Source organism: Crinia signifera, chromosome 9 (assembly GCF_055691185.1).
Source record: "Crinia signifera chromosome 9, ASM5569118v1, whole genome shotgun sequence".
Taxonomy (NCBI): domain Eukaryota; kingdom Metazoa; phylum Chordata; class Amphibia; order Anura; family Myobatrachidae; genus Crinia; species Crinia signifera.
Genome location: NC_139225.1, coordinates 3,431,095 through 3,450,570, shown reverse-complemented (window position 1 = coordinate 3,450,570; position 19,476 = coordinate 3,431,095). Strand labels below are relative to the sequence as shown.

Below are 19,476 nucleotides of genomic sequence, written 5' to 3'. Positions count from 1 at the left end.
TGTCCTGCAGAAAACCTTCAGAAAATCTTTCTGAAATGGGTGTAAATGGGCAGAATGTGATTCTGGGTAATGTCCTGATTACATTGAATGACAATTCTTCTTGAGACTTTGGCCCTTATTCTGGTTCACTCGCAAAGGCAAATTCCTTCTTAAATGGACAAAACCATGTGCACTGCAGGTGGGGCAGATGTAACTTGTGCAGAGAGAATTATAATGGGTGGGGTTTTACTTCAAAGCGAGATCTATAATTGCAGTGTAAAAATAAAGCAACCAGTATTTTCCCTGCACAGAAACAAAATAACTTCCCCAAATCTAACTCTCTCTGCACAAGTTACATCTGCCCCACCTGCAGTGCAACATGGTTTTGTTCATTTGAGAAGGAATTTGCCTTTGCTAGTAAACCAGAATAAGGGCCTTAGTGAGATTTGGGTTTGGTTGCCATTAACCATGCGTGTATAAACAAGGGGTTAATCTTGCCAACCTTTACTGTTCCTAACAATGTATGGAATGTGTAGCAGGAATTAGTTTTACCCCCGTGTTCCACAGATATCTTCCATAGACAATGATTTGTGGGTGTGAAATTCATCTATGACACTATACAAATCTCAGGCGATTCTAGGCAGCCTGGCGCACAGGTAGTCTCCTGACTGGTTCACGTTGTCTTCTGGCTCCTCTCCTCTTGGGGCCATCTCTCACCAGCATAGTAGGCCCTCTCCAAAACATTGCACTGGGGCAGCTTCACACTTATTCAAGGGAACAAATGACAAAATATCATAACATGACCCTCCTGCGGTCCAGGGCCATCTCCCGTCATCCACCAATCTCATGCTGACAGATATACACTGTCTGGCTGCAGGCTGAGAGGTACAGATTGTTTGACCACCACCACCTGCCCTTGCTCCGACGCACCTAGAACTGTGGCATGATGGGCAGATGTCCAGTGTACCTAAACGTGAAGATAACCCTGATGTTGCTAACTTGCCCACAGTCCTGATGACCGCCATGGAGGTTTTCAATGCAGGCCTCATTAATAGTCAGTTCATAGGCTGGGGGGCAGTTGTTGTTCCCCATGGTCGCGGTTAGTGGTACCCCGGAATCTTTGTGCACAGATAACCCTTATGGTACATTAGGCCTTTCCTCGCCCTCTAGCTCTTCAACATGTCCCCTTTTTGGTCTCTAAGGGCATTTACGACAAATGCTTCAGAGAACGGCCAGTCATTTCAAGTCATGACAGGACTCGCCTCCCACTAGTGAAAGCACTCGCCGCCCCGCTGCACGCCCCGGCGTCCTGCAGATGATGATCGCCCGCCCCCTGCAGCTCCCCATTACATGTGTTCATTCGCAAGCGATTGATCACATGTAAAAAAATGGCCCATCAAATGCCAAATTGTATGTGAGCCTCCCGGGGAGCTGCCGGGCGGCTCACAGGAGAATTGGGTCCGACTTGTCCTAAGGACAAGTCGACCTAAAGTATGGGGGCCTTTACAGGCTGAGTTTGAACAATGGCAGTTAGGAGCTGATTGGATGGTTGTTTTTTACTCTCCACATTATCACTTTTTGAAGCTTGATACATCCGGCTCAATATCTGCCCCAGGGATCGACTGACCGTGGAAATGAAATGTACACGCTATGAGCTGTCATGTATTATTCTGTTAGTTAGCTAATTATTCTCCTCTTAAGACCGGTGTGTAAGAACTGCTGAGAAGTACTGGTTCCGGTGTGTAAGAACTGCTGAGAAGTACTGGTTCCGGTGTGTAAGAACTGCTGAGAAGTACTGGTTCCGGTGTGTAAGAACTGCTGAGAAGTACTGGTTCCGGTGTGTAAGAACTGCTGAGAAGTACTGGTTCCGGTGTGTAAGAACTGCTGAGAAGTACTGGTTCCGGTGTGTAAGAACTGCTGAGAAGTACTGGTTCCGGTGTGTAAGAACTGCTGAGAAGTACTGGTTCCGGTGTGTAAGAACTGCTGAGAACTACTGGTTCCGGTGTGTAAGAACTGCTGAGAACTACTGGTTCCGGTGTGTAAGAACTGCTGAGAACTACTGGTTCCGGTGTGTAAGAGAACTGCTGAGAAGTACTGGTTCCGGTGTGTAAGAACTGCTGAGAACTACTGGTTCCGGTGTGTAAGTGAACTGCTGAGAAGTACTGGTTCCGGTGTGTAAGAACTGCTGAGAACTACTGGTTCCGGTGTGTAAGTGAACTGCTGAGAAGTACTGGTTCCGGTGTGTAAGAACTGCTGAGAATTACTGGTTCCGGTGTGTAAGAACTGCTGAGAACTACTGGTTCCGGTGTGTAAGAACTGCTGAGAACTACTGGTTCCGGTGTGTAAGAACTGCTGAGAACTACTGGTTCCGGTGTGTAAGAACTGCTGAGAAGTACTGGTTCCGGTGTGTAAGAACTGCTGAGAACTACTGGTTCCGGTGTGTAAGAACTGCTGAGAACTACTGGTTCCGGTGTGTAAGAACTGCTGAGAAGTACTGGTTCCGGTGTGTAAGAACTGCTGAGAACTACTGGTTCCGGTGTGTAAGAACTGCTGAGAAGTACTGGTTCCGGTGTGTAAGAACTGCTGAGAACTACTGGTTCCGGTGTGTAAGAACTGCTGAGAACTACTGGTTCCGGTGTGTAAGAACTGCTGAGAACTACTGGTTCCGGTGTGTAAGAACTGCTGAGAAGTACTGGTTCCAGTGTGTAAGAACTGCTGAGAAGTACTGGTTCCGCTGTGTAAGAACTGCTGAGAAGTACTGGTTCCGGTGTGTAAGAACTGCTGAGAAGTACTGGTTCCGGTGTATAAGAATTGCTGAGAAGTACTGGTTCCGGTGTGTAAGAACTGCTGAGAAGTACTGGTTCTGGTGTGTAAGAACTGCTGAGAACTACTGGTTCCGGTGTGTAAGAACTGCTGAGAACTACTGGTTCCGGTGTGTAAGAACTGCTGAGAAGTACTGGTTCCGCTGTGTAAGAACTGCTGAGAAGTACTGGTTCCGGTGTGTAAGAACTGCTGAGAACTACTGGTTCCGGTGTGTAAGAACTGCTGAGAAGTACTGGTTCCGGTGTGTAAGAACTGCTGAGAAGTACTGGTTCCGCTGTGTAAGAACTGCTGAGAAGTACTGGTTCCGGTGTGTAAGAACTGCTGAGAACTACTGGTTCCGGTGTGTAAGAACTGCTGAGAAGTACTGGTTCCGCTGTGTAAGAACTGCTGAGAAGTACTGGTTCCGGTGTGTAAGAACTGCTGAGAACTACTGGTTCCGCTGTGTAAGAACTGCTGAGAAGTACTGGTTCCGGTGTGTAAGAACTGCTGAGAACTACTGGTTCCGGTGTGTAAGAACTGCTGAGAAGTACTGGTTCCGGTGTGTAAGAACTGCTGAGACCTACTGGTTTCGGTGTGTAAGAACTGCTGAGAAGTACTGGTTCCGGTGTGTAAGAACTGCTGAGAAGTACTGGTTCCGGTGTGTAAGAACTGCTGAGAAGTACTGGTTCCGGTGTGTTAGAACTGCTGAGACCTACTGGTTCCGGTGTGTAAGAACTGCTGAGAACTACTGGTTCCGGTGTGTAAGAACTGCTGAGAAGTACTGGTTCCGGTGTGTAAGAACTGCTGAGACCTACTGGTTTCGGTGTGTAAGAACTGCTGAGAAGCACTGGTTCCGGTGTGTAAGAACTGCTGAGAAGTACTGGTTCCGGTGTGTAAGAACTGCTGAGAAGTACTGGTTCCGGTGTGTTAGAACTGCTGAGACCTACTGGTTCCGGTGTGTAAGAACTGCTGAGAAGTACTGATTCCGGTGTGTAAGAAATGCTGAGAAGTACTGGTTCCGGTGTGTAAGAACTGCTGAGAAGTACTGGTTCCGGTGTGTTAGAACTGCTGAGACCTACTGGTTCCGGTGTGTAAGAACTGCTGAGAACTACTGGTTCCGGTGTGTAAGAACTGCTGAGAAGTACTGGTTTGTGTAAGCCCCTGTCATCCATACATATTTCTGTCATTCCCACAACTCTTGCTATAATTAACTGGGAAGGTGAGCTAGGCGTTATTGATGAAGAGGATCGGGATCATTGCTACAAACATTCCCATAGGCAATTGTAGTATCCAGTAACAGGCTTGTGCAAAGTACATTCTTTCACTGCCCTTATTAGAATACTCCTCGTACCATCAGCATTCAGTCCCAAAGGACATATTACCCCGGTTGCCTGTTACTAAATGGTACCGTATGTGCAAATCCTACAGTAGAGGGTTATTGGAAATCAATTCTAGGATTTAGGAAATTAGTTGTGGGCCTTCCAAATATCTAAGACCCCTTTATATGCCTACCGGGACTGGTGGACCATGGGTCTCCAGGGTTGGTATTTGACCTTTGATCTTACTGCTTTTTTATGCTTTAAATGCTTTTTTGTTAAAGTGGAAGGTTGTCTTCCCTGTGTTGCTTATTAAAAAGCAATGGTGCATAAAAGCTGTGTTGATATATCATCTAATATACTGTACATTGTTTAGGGATGACCTGATGCGTTTGACAAGGTCTACGTCCACGTGTGGAGTCAACCTTATGGTGAGAGTTTAAGAAATCAAGGCCAACTTTGAATAACTCTCCTCTGAGAGTACACAGAAGGGAGATGTAGGTGTCCATTGCTAGGGGCAGGGAGATGCAAATCATGCCATCGTGGCCCTGCCTTGTTCTCATTTATTTTACTGAGAAGTGAGCAGGATGCGAGAGAGTGACCCACTCTTCCGAGAGTCCGTGGGGACAGCTCAAATCCAGTTATCTGTGGGCTGTGCTCCCAATTCAGACCTGTACCCTTGGCTGTAATTATCAGATGCATATGCGCTAGCTATCCGTACGAAGACAACCAGAGAAGACTAGAGACACTTGCAGGGTGATGGCCGTTTGGGGGCATTAACCCAGCATTTTCCGGGAGGGCCCCAGAATGCAGGCATTCCCGGCCGTTGGGTGGTGGGGCCTCCTTCTCCCCATGGCCTTCACAGTGCGGAGCCTAGACTTACTCAGTGCTTGCGAACAGGAGGAATATATTTGATGGCGAGTGATCCCCAATGGATTCCCCCTGTGTACACGAGTGGGATTTCAATCATGCGAGGTGGCTTGAGGTGGCGTTTACCTGCTCGTTGGGCTCCGAACACTCGCAGCCCAATGAGCCCGTCCGAATTAGACCCTATATGCCCTTTCTGCCTGTCCCCTATTCCCAACCATCTTCTAATGTGTGTCCTTGTTCTTATGTCTCTCTTCTTTTTTCCCTATAAAATGTAATAAAGTTTGACTTAAATGGATAAGTCGGTATTAAGGTGTTATGGCTGTAAGCCTGGCTCGTATTACACATTTGCTGGCATTGCTGGCGCGCAGTACATGACAGATAAATGACGTCTGTATTGCACATGCATGAGATTCATGGCTGGATACGAGGAGAGCTTGTGCTGTATGTCAGCAATCTGGACAGTTGCCGCTCTGTTGATGCGTTGTCACTGTATGATAACGCTGGTGAATCTTCCTGTGACAAATGGCCGGCCTTGCATGCTATTTATCTAATAAGTGACAGTTTGTACCTGTTTCTGCAGTAAATGAGAGCCGGTGCGCGCTGTGTCTCCATTAAGTGCCACTTTACACACACTCCCCATTAGATGACAGTTTCTACGTGCTGTTCCTTGACACATTATACATGTTCCGCTGCTAAATAGCAGCTTATGCATGCTGTTACCCTGGTAGGTTTATGTGCAGTAATTCCATATTAAACGAGCTGGCGCCCTCTGTTACACCATTGTTCTTGATGAGATACTGTAAATGCAAAACATTTGTGACTTTAACTGTGCTTGGTAGAACATAAAGGGAACTTGGCACCACGAGAACGGGAGTTACCATGTAGTGTATCACGGGGTTATGGACTCTTTCACTGCTGCATCTTAACTTCATATCCCAGATGTTATGGTATAAACTATAGATTGTAAGCTTGCAGCAGGGCCCTCCGACCTCCAAGTCTGTCTGTTGTTACCCAGTTTGTTTTATCACTGTCTACTTTTGTAAAGCGCAACAATCTGCTGCGCTATATAAGACACTGTAACGGAATCTGCTGCGCTATATAAGACACTGTAACGGAATCTGCTGCGCTATATAAGACGCTGTAACGGAATCTGCTGCGCTATATAAGACGCTGTAACGGAATCTGCTGCGCTATATAAGACGCTGTAACGGAATCTGCTGCGCTATATAAGACACTGTAACGGAATCTGCTGCGCTATATAAGACACTGTAACGGAATCTGCTGCGCTATATAAGACACTGTAATGGAATCTGCTGCGCTATATAAGACACTAACGGAATCTGCTGCGCTATATAAGACGCTGTAACAGAATCTGCTGCGCTATATAAGACGCTGTAACGGAATCTGCTGCGCTATATAAGGCGCTGTAACAGAATCTGCTGCGCTATATAAGACGCTGTAACGGAATCTGCTGCGCTATATAAGACGCTGTAATGGAATCTGCTGCGCTATATAAGACACTGTAACGGAATCTGCTGCGCTATATAAGACACTGTAACGGAATCTGCTGCACTATATAAGACGCTGTAATATATATATATATATATATATATATATATATATATATACATACATATATATACATACATACATATACATACATTCATACACAAACATACATACATACATACATACATACATACATATATACATACATTCATACACAAACATACATATATACACACATACATACATATACATACATACACAAACATACATACATACATACATACATACATATATATATACATACATACATACATACATACATACATACATACATTCATATGTTTGCTAGGCTGATAACATACACAACCTACCGAACAGTCTGTATCACTGGAACCATGACCACAGCCCACAGTTATCACGCCTGAGCTGTCAGCAATCCACGTGGGATCATGCCTATATTATATGCAATTCAGAGTTTAACATCTTCCAAATGTAACACGGAATTAATATCGTTTTTCTTATTAATTTTTTTACTTTCGGTCAGTTATGTACTTATTGTCTGTGATTGGAACCTCTACAGTGTGAATCCTGTTCTACCCCTTTCACATCGCAAAATGCAGGGTCGCACTGGGACTTTGAAATGGTTCAGTCCCGGAGCAACCCTGCATTCTACTGTTCACATCCACTCAGCGAACTGCCAATATTGCCGGTTCTCTGACCTAACCCAGGGGCGTAGCAGAGCATCATCGGAGGCGGGGGAGGAGGCAACGCTTAGTGCTGGCGCTGCTCCAAGCACTGCCTCCTCCATTGGTGTGAACGGGAAACGGGTCTCTCATCCTTAGTAACCTGTTCACACCGCAAAGCAACACGGCAATGAACCGGTAAGATCCCTTCTTTTTTACTGGTTCATATTGCCGTGTTGCTACCGCTTTGCAGGACCCGATAACCCCTGTGAAAGGGGTATAGGTTGCTTTTTATTTTACCCTTGTATGTCCTATTGTCATGTATTGCTAATTGCACATTTTAACCTACGTAGTGCATCCAAGATGGCCGCCTGGCCTGGGACTCTCCTGTGTAGAAAGAGCCGTGACTGGTTCTGATAATTTTGCAATGATCTCTCCTAATCCAAATGCGCGTAGGAGGAATGATCCTTGGCAATGATAACACAAAATGTCTGTCACACCTTTGTATTTTATTCATTGTTTCTGTATTCTCTGAAAACCTAAACTTCTGTAATACGTTCATGTTCTCTGTAACGTGTTTTGTGCAGAACTGGAGAAAATATTGTAGAAATCGAATTCTTCTTCTTCTTCCTCTTCCTCCTTTGTTAAATCTTCTTTTTAGTTGTATTTATTATTATTATTATTATTATTATTATTATTATTATTATTTATCAGGAGTTTATAACCCATATATCAGATAACCGATTTGCATTATTCACATACAACACATACAAATATAATGTTTCCCTACCAAACCTTGAGCGCATATTAGTCAGAGGAATTGATTCATTACTCCATAAGCCCCGCCCATTTGTATGGTCACCTCAGTGATCAGGGTGTAAGCCTACTCCATAAGCCCCACCCATTTGTATGGTCACCTCAGTGATCAGGGTGTAAGCCTACTCCATAAGCCCCGCCCATTTGTATGGTCACCTCAGAGATCAGGGTGTAAGCCTACTCCATATGCCCCTCCCATTTGTATGGTTACCTCAGAGATCAGGGTGTAAGCCTACTCCATAAGCCCCGCCCATTTGTATGGTCACCTCAGTGATAGGGGTGTAAGCTTACTCCATAAGCCCCACCCATTTGTATGGTCACCTCAGTGATCAGGGTGTAAGCCTACTCCATAAGCCCAGCCCATTTGTATGGTCACCTCAGTGATCAGGGTGTAAGCCTGCTCCATAAGCCCCGCCCATTTGTATTGTCACCTCAGTGATCAGGGTGTAAACCTACTCCTTGGGCCCCGCCCATTTGTGTGGTCACCTCAGTGATCAGGGTGTAAGCCTACTCCATACGCCCCGCCCATTTGTATGGTCACCTCAGTGATCAGGGTGTAAGCCTACTCCATAAGCCCCGCCCATTTGTATGGTCACCTCAATGATCAGGGTGTAAGCCTACTCCATAAGCCCCTCCCATGTGTATGGTCACCTCAGTGATCAGGGTGTAAGCCTACTCCATAAGCCCCTCCCATTTGTATCGTTACCTCAGAGATCAGGGTGTAAGCCTACTCCATAAGCCCCCACCCATTTGTATGGTTACCTCAGAGATCAGGGTGTAAGCCTACTCCATACGCCCCTACCATTTGTATGGTCACCTCAGTGATCAGGGTATAAGCCTACTCCATAATCCCCGCCCATTTGTAGGTCACCTCAGTGATCAGGGTGTAAGCCTACTCCATAAGCCCCACCTATTTGTATGGTCACCTCAGTGATCAGGGTGTAAGCCTACTCCATTTACTTTCCATTACCACCTCTAATCTCATTTACCCACCAGCCCCCACTGCGACCTCCTGACCTTTGGGGGCATTTATTAATATAAATAAAGACAAATTCACACAAAATATATTTAAAAAATAAATGAAAACTTTTATTTTAAGTAATATATATATATTCTTTTTACTCTGCATTATACAATAGGGAATTCTGGAACAAGATTGTTCCAGAACTCTTACAGACTTGTCCTATAAGAGGAACAAGATGGTGGAGTCATCCATCAGCACTCAGGAGAGGAAAAACCCCCTGTGGGGGAAACCTCTGGGGACCCATGGCTGACGGACTGCCCGTCCCTCTAGGCATTAAGAGACTTTGCAGAGTTTGCCCAAACCACCCACCCACTAACCTTATATAACCCGTCATCCCTTCTGTCACCCCAAATCTGTATTTTAACTTTTTTCCCGGATGATGAAGAACGCACCCGATGCCACCGGGGGGCACGCGCATGTCCACAGTAATGGGGGGGAGAGACAAGGTAGGGGGAGAGACAGACAAGGGAGGGGGGCGAGACAGACAAGGTAAAGGGGCGAGACAGACAAGGTAGGGGGAAAGAGACAAGGTAGCTAGCTACCCATTAGTATTAGGACTCTATGTAAGAATCAGCCAGAACCCCTTTAGGACTTGTCTCTGGTGCTATAAGGGGTTAGGGCTGCAATGATATATATATAGGACAGCTCTAACTCTGTTTCCTATGTCCCCACCGGGTCTGATCTCTATACACATACACAGACGGCCGTCATGTATGTGCATTAGTCAGTAACCCATTGCCAACAGGCTGCTGGCAACACAGCAGAGGATACAGCGAAGGAGGGGACACCGCTGGTCCTCGCTGGAAAGATACTGTGTGTGATGATAAATACCAGCGGCATATCCTGTGTATCACACGGACACTAACACAATATGCTGCCAGTATTTAGTATCACTCTTACATGGAGCCCAAACTATGATATAACTATAACAACAGTAACAGATAATAACAAAGTAATGGGTACAGCACCGTATACATCTCTCCCACCTCTGCACATTAATAAGTAGGGATCCGCACGGGGACTTGATGCAGCATAGGACACCTTGTGCCTTGCGACACGTCCTGACCGCTCCATACAGGGTTTATCCAGCGCCATCTAGACACCGCCCTTAGGTGTCCCAGGCACAGCCCTAGTGGCTGCTTAGTACTGCCCCCCTAGGTGGGAGATTTGTTTTTATCCAATACTGTCCTGTCGGTCAGGTGATCAGTCATATATTACAGTAGTCGCGCTCCGAGTCTGCCGCCGCATCGCACTAACCTGCCCTAGTCCAGTCACTAACCTTATGTGAGTATGTCCTCCTGCTGGTGAGCTGCGCACTGCCCGAGTCCTGTGAGGTGAATGAGTGAGACAGCCTCAGTACAGCCCTGATTATGACATCACTATACCCTCACAGACTGATTGGCTGTTTGTGGTTTGAGGCCCATTATGACATCACAGCTCCTTTGTCTTCTGCATGACTGACCTGAGGGAAATGTGATTTTACTTCTTATTTTAAATATTACATTCACATCAGAATCTAATGTATTATTTGATGGCGGCAGGATTTCCCTATAAATCTTTGGGAATGTGAGGTTTTATATGAACACAATTGTCACTGTAGTTACATTGTTTTCTAGCAGGGGTGGCCAGATTTTTGTGTCCCGGGATCATACCTCCCATCATAACCCATTCTGGGAGGGACAAGATGCTCTCTTTCTGGACATCCATGTCAGTGGCAGTTGCAGGGCTGCAGCACAGTCCACAATTCAGATAGGGGAGCCCCACCAACTGCCACCCCAAACACCACAGTCTGGACTCACTGGCAGGTGTGGCTCCCCTTTTTGAATTTGCGACATTGGTGCAGTCCCACCTCTGCAACTACTACTGGCAGCAAGTCCAGGAGCAGAGCATTTTGTCCCCCCTGGAATGGGTCATGTTGGGAGGTATGCGGGATCTACTTTTAGTTCACATATTTAGCAGAGATCTACCATTGTCAATGGGCCTGATTCGGTGGTGGCCCATGTACTGATATTTAGTTTGACTATTCCGCATGCATGAGAGTACCGGAAACCCCTTACTGCAGACCCGTAAATCTAACTGTACGATGGCGGGCACAGTGGCACATGGCATTGCTGCCAGTAGAGATGGTAACTGTATATTTCTGCAGATATAAATATATAAGAATCAAAAACTGCACATATATACACAAACATACATACATACATACACAAACATACTGTACATACATACATACACAAACATACATACATACATACATACACACACACACAAACACACACAAACATATACACACATACATACATACATACATACACAAACATATATACATAGATACATACATATACACATACATACATACATACATACATATACACACACATACATACATACCCAAACATACACAAACATACATACATACACACGTAAATACATACATACATACATGCATACATACACAAACATACATGCATACATACATACATACACACATACATATATATACATACATACATAGAATCCACCTCTGAACCAGGATCACAGGCCCTATGCTTCCCACAATAGATTTTGTTTTGCTGATCGCTCTTACACACATAGGGCCATATTGCGCTTGCCTCGCTCGGACACCAATTCATTTGCAGAGTGTATCTTAGCCCACTGCGCATGCGTACCATTCCCAAGGCGCATGTGTAGGTTTGGGGAACCGTGCACACTCGCGACCTTACGAGTAGAAATACGCTAGCGAACAAACTCGTGCAGAGTAGTCGTATTGTGGGCGTATGGATTGGCGAGGGCACAAAACTGGGCACAACTGGGTGGTAACCGGGGCGTATTCTGGGGTGGTGACTACATGTGCTGGGCGGTGGCTTCACTCCACTGTGAGAGCGCTCGGACTGATTGAGCTTAAAATCACTAGCTCTGTAAAAGTAAGTCTCACGCCTCGCAGGCCAGCCGATTCTCTGCCCCACATTCGCACGGGCGATCAACACGGACAATTGCTAAAATACCTACACACAATATACACCCATGCAGCATACAAGTTTCTCTACTATTAGTTATATAATCACATATATAAGAATGGTAGATGCTATATGTGATTGGATTACTAATAGTATTACTAATACTGGCCATAGTGACCTTCAAATGAAATTGGTTTTATATTGTTATATTTTATTTTGTATTTTAATTGCTTTGATACCTTTATGTTTATTTTTGGATTACATTTGATTTCTATTTTAGCGCAGTCTGTCTTTTTCCCTCTCTGTGTTCTTTCTATATGTGGTCCAAGTACCCGCATCTGACTGCTGCCTGAACAGAATATTTGTGATTGCTCATAATTTGTTACACTGTGGTCCGACAGCGCACAGCCATTTTTCTTCTGTTATAGGATCTATTAGTCAGTCAGCGACTGATAACAGGACACAAGCACGGAACCACTCGGGTATCGTATCATATAACGGAGCAGGCGGCAGCTGTACTCCAGCAGCATCAGCCTGCAGCCACTGTACCACCCATATCAGACAATTACACCCCACACACTACATCCAGGAGTCGCTCAGGGTGTACTTGGTGCTGTGAGGAGCCTCTGTGCTGGTACAGAGTGGTAAGCCCAGCATATGTGGGTGTGGGGCCAGACTGATATATAGCAGCTGCAGAGGGCTCTTCACAGCACTCCGGTGACGTCATGACATCAGGGGCACTACCGGGAGCTCTGCGTTCTGAAACGTCAGATGTTCATGTTCACGTGTATTTTGTTAATTTGGCCGTGATCTACCAGCGGATGCCCCACATCTACTGGTAGATCAGGATCTACCTTTTGGCCAGGTCTGATCTAGAATAATCCCAGGCATGAACAGTATAAATACAACCAAAAATAAAGACAGAGAAATCTGATGCTAAAACACAGTCATAGTAAAAAAGATGATTCATTCAGAGACAACAGACCACATATGTCCTGTATTCACAAAAGACTTGCAGAAGTTTATTTGGAAAATGAATCTTGCTGGTTGACTACCAAGGAGGCTGCAAATGCCAATACATAAATCAGCGAGTATTACAGAACACATGAGGTCTGTTGTCCATGAATAATTATTGTTTTCATAGGATTGTGATCATTGTTATCTGTGTGTTTTACCATTAACTTACTATTTCTATACTGTACATGCTCGGAGTAATTATTGTGTCACATTGAAATCTTGACACAAGACGCCTTTTTGGGTAGCACAGTTCCAATCTCTTATATGCTAGTTGTAAGCCTGCCATGCAAGTACGGACTTGTGCATCTGTAGAGAAGCGACAAGGCTTTACAATAATAAATATAATATAATATATTATAATATGGCAGGATGTATTTACCTCCCATCTGTGCATTATTGTGTATGCTGCTTTAAATTAGTGTAGAAAGAATAGAAATTAAACTGCTAAAATGAGTGTGATAAATCCTGCTACTTGTGACAGAAGAGGTAAGACCAGTGCTATTTTTCAGCAGGAACCAGCAGGAACTCAGTTCCTGAACCTCTAAATAAATATGACATCATCAGGAACTAAAAATGTACTTTCCATAAGATTAGTTTTATTTTAAAGTCCCCTGTGAGTGCCTTTGTTTCTAAATACAATATATACATCTATCTCTCCCTCCCTCTCTTTATTATATATATTTTTTTTTTATTTAATTGATCCACCCCCAGACCTGGAGTTCCTGAACCTATTTTTCCAGAAAAATAGTACTGGGTAAGACACATATGCACACCTCCCTACTGTCCTGCTTTTTGCAGGAACGTCATGGTTCTTTGGGATGATCCCGTCCGGGGCCAGCAGTGTCCCGTGGCGGGGGAGGGGGGGTTGGGGGCAGTTGGGAGTCCCCCCTGTCACCCCCCTGAAACTATCTCCCCAGCCCCACAGTCTGCAGAATAGCCCCTCAGGCTGCGTCTATTCTGTAGACATAGCCAGCAGCTCAGAGAGCCGCTAACCATGCCCCCACAGTGTCGAAAATGGTGCGTGGCCTCGCGGGAATAGACCACGCCCCGTATCGCTAGACCACGCCCCCACCCCAAATTTGGGAGGTCCCTCTTCGCATCTGGACAAAGTTGGGAGGTATGCACATGTGCACTACTTGGCTGTGCTTAATTAATTGTGTGCAGATATAGCGCCTGGTCCAGTCCTGTTCACTAGGCAGATATAGCGCCTGGTCCAGTCCTGTTCACTAGGCTGCATCTGTTCACAGTCTAGCAAACAGCTAAACGCCGCCTGGCCGAACACCCGTTCCCACCCCCCCCTCCGCACGAATCCCCGCATCCCCGCATGCGACCATCAAATGATTTTTTTTCCTGTTCGCAGATAAAAGTCGGTCTAGACCAGCTTTTATCTTGGCCAGAGATGGCCGGATTCGGGGCGGGTGCTGACGTCATGTAACTTCAGCCACCTTCCCCGAGCAGGCAGTGTTCACTGTGGACCGCCAAGTGTTTTTATCAGTTCACCCATAAAATGCTGGCCGTTCCCCTGCTCCAGCCCCCTGCCCCGCCCCCTTCCCTCCCCTCTCAGAAGGAATGCCTCGGCAAATGTGTCACCAAAGGTGTTTGCACAGGTGGTATGCACATGAGCAGACCCCACATGAGCCGGCAGACCGATTTCGGCCTGCACCGAGCGGGTATGAATCCCCCCTTCCCCCCCATAAAGGTCTGTGGAACTTCTGACATCAGTCATTTGCTGGACAATGGAGAGGGATCATTTGGGCTTAGCTCGTGGTTAGGAAAGCCATGCTTGTAGAACAAAGGGGATGTAACCACATTTGTGAGGAACCTGACAGAGCAGCCAGTTCTTTGTCAAACAAACCTTTTGCAATTGGTGTCATTGGTGGAATCCTTCTTCTGTCCGTGTATCACGTGGTAGAGACCAGACGCTGGCTTGCTGAGTTGGTGACTGCCTCAGCCGGCCCATTTCATAGATCAGTTTGATGGCAAATGTGTAAAGTCTATACAGTAACATTCTAAGAGGAATAGATGTGATGATTACCAAAAAGCAAAATATTGTTGTATTTGCTAAAGCTGAGAGAGTTAAAGGAAAAAATATATGTTCCCTGGCTGAATACTCAAATGTGTAGATTTTTTTTGCATCTGTCTTATTCAGCAAGCTCATACTTGCCCGCACTCTAGATCGGCTCCCTAAAAATCGAGTGGTGTCCTACCTCCTTGTAAGTGTAGGCAAGTTTCCTGGAGCCAGCATCACCCTATCAAAGGGAAACAAAGTTTAATTTTTCCTAAACTTCCAGAGACCAGAATGGGGGACATAATGAGGATACTTGTGAGTGGGCAGCAGCAGCAACTGAGACAGATGCAACAGGAATTGTTGTGTGAACAGTTAGTGCGACAACGGAGGTTATTCTGTTTGATGCGCTCGCATGAGAATTCCTACGCAAGGTGGAATTTAGCTCACTGCTGCAGTGCGCACGTGCAGGTTTCATAGTCCGTTCACGCTCGCACCCCTACACTTGCGAACGAGTCCTAACATGAAGATGTGATGTGGGTGTTTCTCTGGGCAAGGCTTCGTAAGAGGGCAAAATGGGCGGAAACCTGGGCTTATATAAGAGGAGTTGACGACAAGTGCTGGGTGGTAGCTTTGCAACCACCCAGGAGCACGCAAGTGTGCAGATACTCTGAGTCCACTGCCGTTTAGGTACCGTTGCGAATGCTCACATTCCACCTGGCGGGCTGTGTGGAAAAGATGGCACCATACTTTACTGGTAATGCCCAGCAGGATTATATATAGAGCTGGAGAAGAACGAGGTATCGTTATTCTTAACCATAACAGGCAGAGAAATTGGTTCATTACCAGGCCAGGCTCAGCGCTTCCATGAGTTGTGTTTCTCCAAAGTGACACCATTCAGAACTTAGTTGGCTGCTTTAATCAAGAAAGCTGGAAGAGATCTCCTGTCAAAGGATGGTGGACCCATTGGTGTTGGCCCACAATCTATGCCAAGACAAAAACTGTGTCCATGCCCAACTGTGAAGTCCCTGCCCAACTGTGAAAATCCCCATGGCAAAGTAGAAAAACCTGAGGATCTAACATGTTCTGAATGTGGGCAACATGGACACGACTGGATAGAATGCCTGACACTGCTGGAGTCTATATACTGCCCTTTGGCTCATGACGGGAGACCAGTGTGTAAGGAAACGTGGCACTGGCATGTGCATCTTACCCGCGAGTTGGCCTGCACTCTGCCGCAGATCAGTTGCTGGCATCACCATTGTTGCTGGGGGCTGGGGTGATGTGAAGCTGTTGCATTTCGCCCTGTCACCTCATTGCTGTGGTCCAGCATGCGGCCTGGTGTCCTATGCTGGCGTACGGCTGTATGGGCGTTGCCATGACACCCGGGGGTCATCTGATCTCTGTACTCCAATCCTCAGAGTCTGGATTATACCATGTGATGCAGGCTCAGCATTACCTGTCCAGGTCTTAAGCACCTATCCCAGTCCCAGCTGAGATCACATGACTATCTCCCTATCAGAAACCACTTTGGCATACCTCCCAACATGACCCATTCCAGGAGGGACAAGATGCTCTGTTCCTGGACTTCCATGCAAGTGGCAGTTGCCGATGCCGGTCTGCAGCACAGTCCAAAGGAAGCCACATCAACTGTCACCCCAAACACCGTAGTCCATGACTCACTAGCTGGTGTGGCTCCCCTTTTTGAACATTGGATTGTGGTGAAGTCCCACCTCTGTAACGGTCACTGGCATGGAAGTCCAGCAGCAGAGCATTTTGTCATTCCTGGAATAGGTCATGTTGGGAGTTATGCTTTGGGGATAAAAGGAGTCAGTCTTGTTCAATCCGGTGCCTTGAACAACTTGACTTCCTCCGGAGAGTTTCCCAGAGGCTGATTCCAAGGCTCCAGGTTTCCTGCTACAGAGAACCTCATCCTGCTGCTACTGTTGTTACCTTGCCTGGTTGAATCCACCTGCTATGGCTGCTGTTATATCATCTCCAGCGTCAAGAGTACAGTCAGCTACCAGAGTGCAGCACAGGACCATCGGCTCCCAGGCCGACACAGTCGTCGACTCCTAGGCCGACACAGTCCTCGACTCCTAGGCCGACACAGTCCCAGGCTCCCTGGCAGACACAGTCCCAGGCTCCCAGGCTGACACAGTCCCAAGCTCCCAGGCCGACACAGTCCCAGGCTCCCAGGCTGACACAGTCCCAGGCTCCCTGGCAGACACAGTCCCAGGCTCCCAGGCCGACACAGTCCTCGACTCCTAGGCCGACACAGTCCCAGGCTCCCAGGCTGACACAGTCCCAGGCTCCCAGGCTGACACAGTCCCAGGCTCCCTGGCCGACACAGTCCCAGGCTCCCAGGCTGACCCATTCCTCGACTCCTAGGCCGACACAGTCCCAGGCTCCCAGGCTGACACAGTCCCAGGCCGATACAGTCATCAGCTTCCAAGTTACCACAGAACATCGCTTCACAAGCTGACTCCGAGTCTCTGCTGACTCTTCAGTAGTGATTCCTTAGTGGTGGCATAGCAGGTGAGGGACTCTGACAGAGGGCCATGACCTGCCCACCATTGTGGGTTAGGCTGCTGGAAGGGATGGTTAGGGGGGGGCAGGGGGAGGGTCAGTATATTTACCTGACCTGCTGGCATCCTCACTGCCGGTCATCCGTATGTATTCCATTCCCTACACCTCTGAGGGTAATCTGATTTGGACAATACCTTCATTTACATACTGTGGCAGGGACAGCGTCTTTTCACATGAAAGTAATGTGGAAGATCCAGTCCAGGTTTTAGAGCAGCAGTAAGAAAACTGATGTGATCTGTGTTGGGCTGATTAGCAGCACCTGTGCTCTCCTGATATAAGTGTTTCCAGGGCAGGAGGTCATTGTTCCTGATGCTGGACTAGCTGCCCAGGTGATAGGCTGGAGTGTGGGCTATGGTAGGGACCACTGGAGCTTTCTGAAGAGTTTATACTATGCTGTGACACCTGTATGCTGACAGTGTAGGTGATTCCTTGTCATAATACTACATAATATGCATAATATACTGGTATTTAAAAATAAAAAGATCATTATAGGTAATTACATACAGTATTAACATTTCACCTGAAAAAGTAGCAAGGTTTGATGTATTTGGTTCCGGTGCAGGATGCCTGTGTACGCTCACAATGGGCTTTTCTGTGTGAATTTTAAGCAGCTAAACAAAGATACAGTATTTTTACAAGAATACCGAAGTCATCAAATCAAATACCGTTACATTTTATTGACAATTCAAAAAAAGACCGTTCAATATGCCCGTAATTTTATTAATAGGTATCAGAGTCAACAGGCTTAGTGTCTCATTGATTCACTTTACACCATAAACCTGACTTTTTACAAAAAATAAAATAATAATAAAAAATGTAATAAATCAAAATTACAGCTAGATCCCGGAGCTTTTCCTTCCTGGCTGCAGGTGGGGCATTGCAATGTTGGCATGGAAAGAGTCTGCCATCCCACCGTACAAGCAATTTCCATGTTAAAGCAGGATGGAGTGCGTAATGAGTGAAGGAAAATGGAATAAATAGTGGCATCTTTCTGAGAAAATGCCCAATCAGCTCAGGGGGGAGAGGCAGTACCAGCACACCAAGGCATACCTGATTTCACTGACTCAGCGTCTTGTGCAGATGTAAAACAGCAGATGTGGGCAAATGTAAACCTTTCATCACGCATTCTGTGCAGCTTTGGGTCTGGTGGTAACGCTGACAACCATCCGAAATAAACCCTCATTGCTTTCTGCATTTGAAAGCCGGATGGTAACAATGAAACGCAGCACAGAAGCCGGCGATCTGTATGGCAGCCCGGAATGATTCAGAGATATAATCTAATTGACGCTGAGTAAGGTCAGACATATTCTCCCCTCTGTGAGGCTAAATATGCAGCTGCGGGTTCCTCCGGAGCAACACATTTCAAACTTGTTTTAACTGTAGCTCTAGAACAATGAATTTCGCAATGATTCTGCCAGCCGGTGGACAAATTATATTAACATTTTTTTTTTAAAGTGATGTCAAGATATTGAGGAGCGAGTGCTAAATAAGCGCAAGTGATCGTAGACTTCTCAGGAAGTGGGATTACATGAGCCCCTCCAGGTAAAATCCGCCACTGTGAAGCCAGATAAGGCCTGTGAGACTGCTCTGGCTTCACTGTGACTGGCAGTGACTTCCTATTGGATGTCCGACCTGCCAGTCACCAAGGCAGTCCCATTGGGAGTTGTTCCCTCCCTCCGGGATGCCTCTGTATAGGCTGCTGAGCGGCAGCTCATAAAAACCTGGTTCCGCCCATGTGCAGTACGAGGATGCTACTGCACCTGCGCCAGATCCGAGACCCTGAATAACCCTCTTTGGGCTGCTGCAAAAGAAAGATTTTTCAGGAACATAGAAAACAGCAAGCGGCCAGCAAGGGGGTTAGACAGCAATGATGGCTTGTTTTAGGCGATCCTTGCCAAAACCAAGCCAT

The 19,476-nt window shown here is 46.4% G+C and overlaps 1 long non-coding RNA gene across 1 annotated transcript; it reads right to left on the bottom strand.

Moving 5' to 3' along the window:
• Positions 1 to 9,104: 9,104 nt before the first annotated feature.
• On the bottom strand, positions 9,105 to 18,752 carry LOC146036477 (uncharacterized). The gene is made up of 3 exons (XR_014460820.1): positions 18,618 to 18,752; positions 14,829 to 14,982; positions 9,105 to 10,326 (listed from the first exon to the last, which is right to left on the bottom strand). It is a non-coding gene; the product is annotated as an uncharacterized LOC146036477 (long non-coding RNA).
• Positions 18,753 to 19,476: the final 724 nt, after the last annotated feature.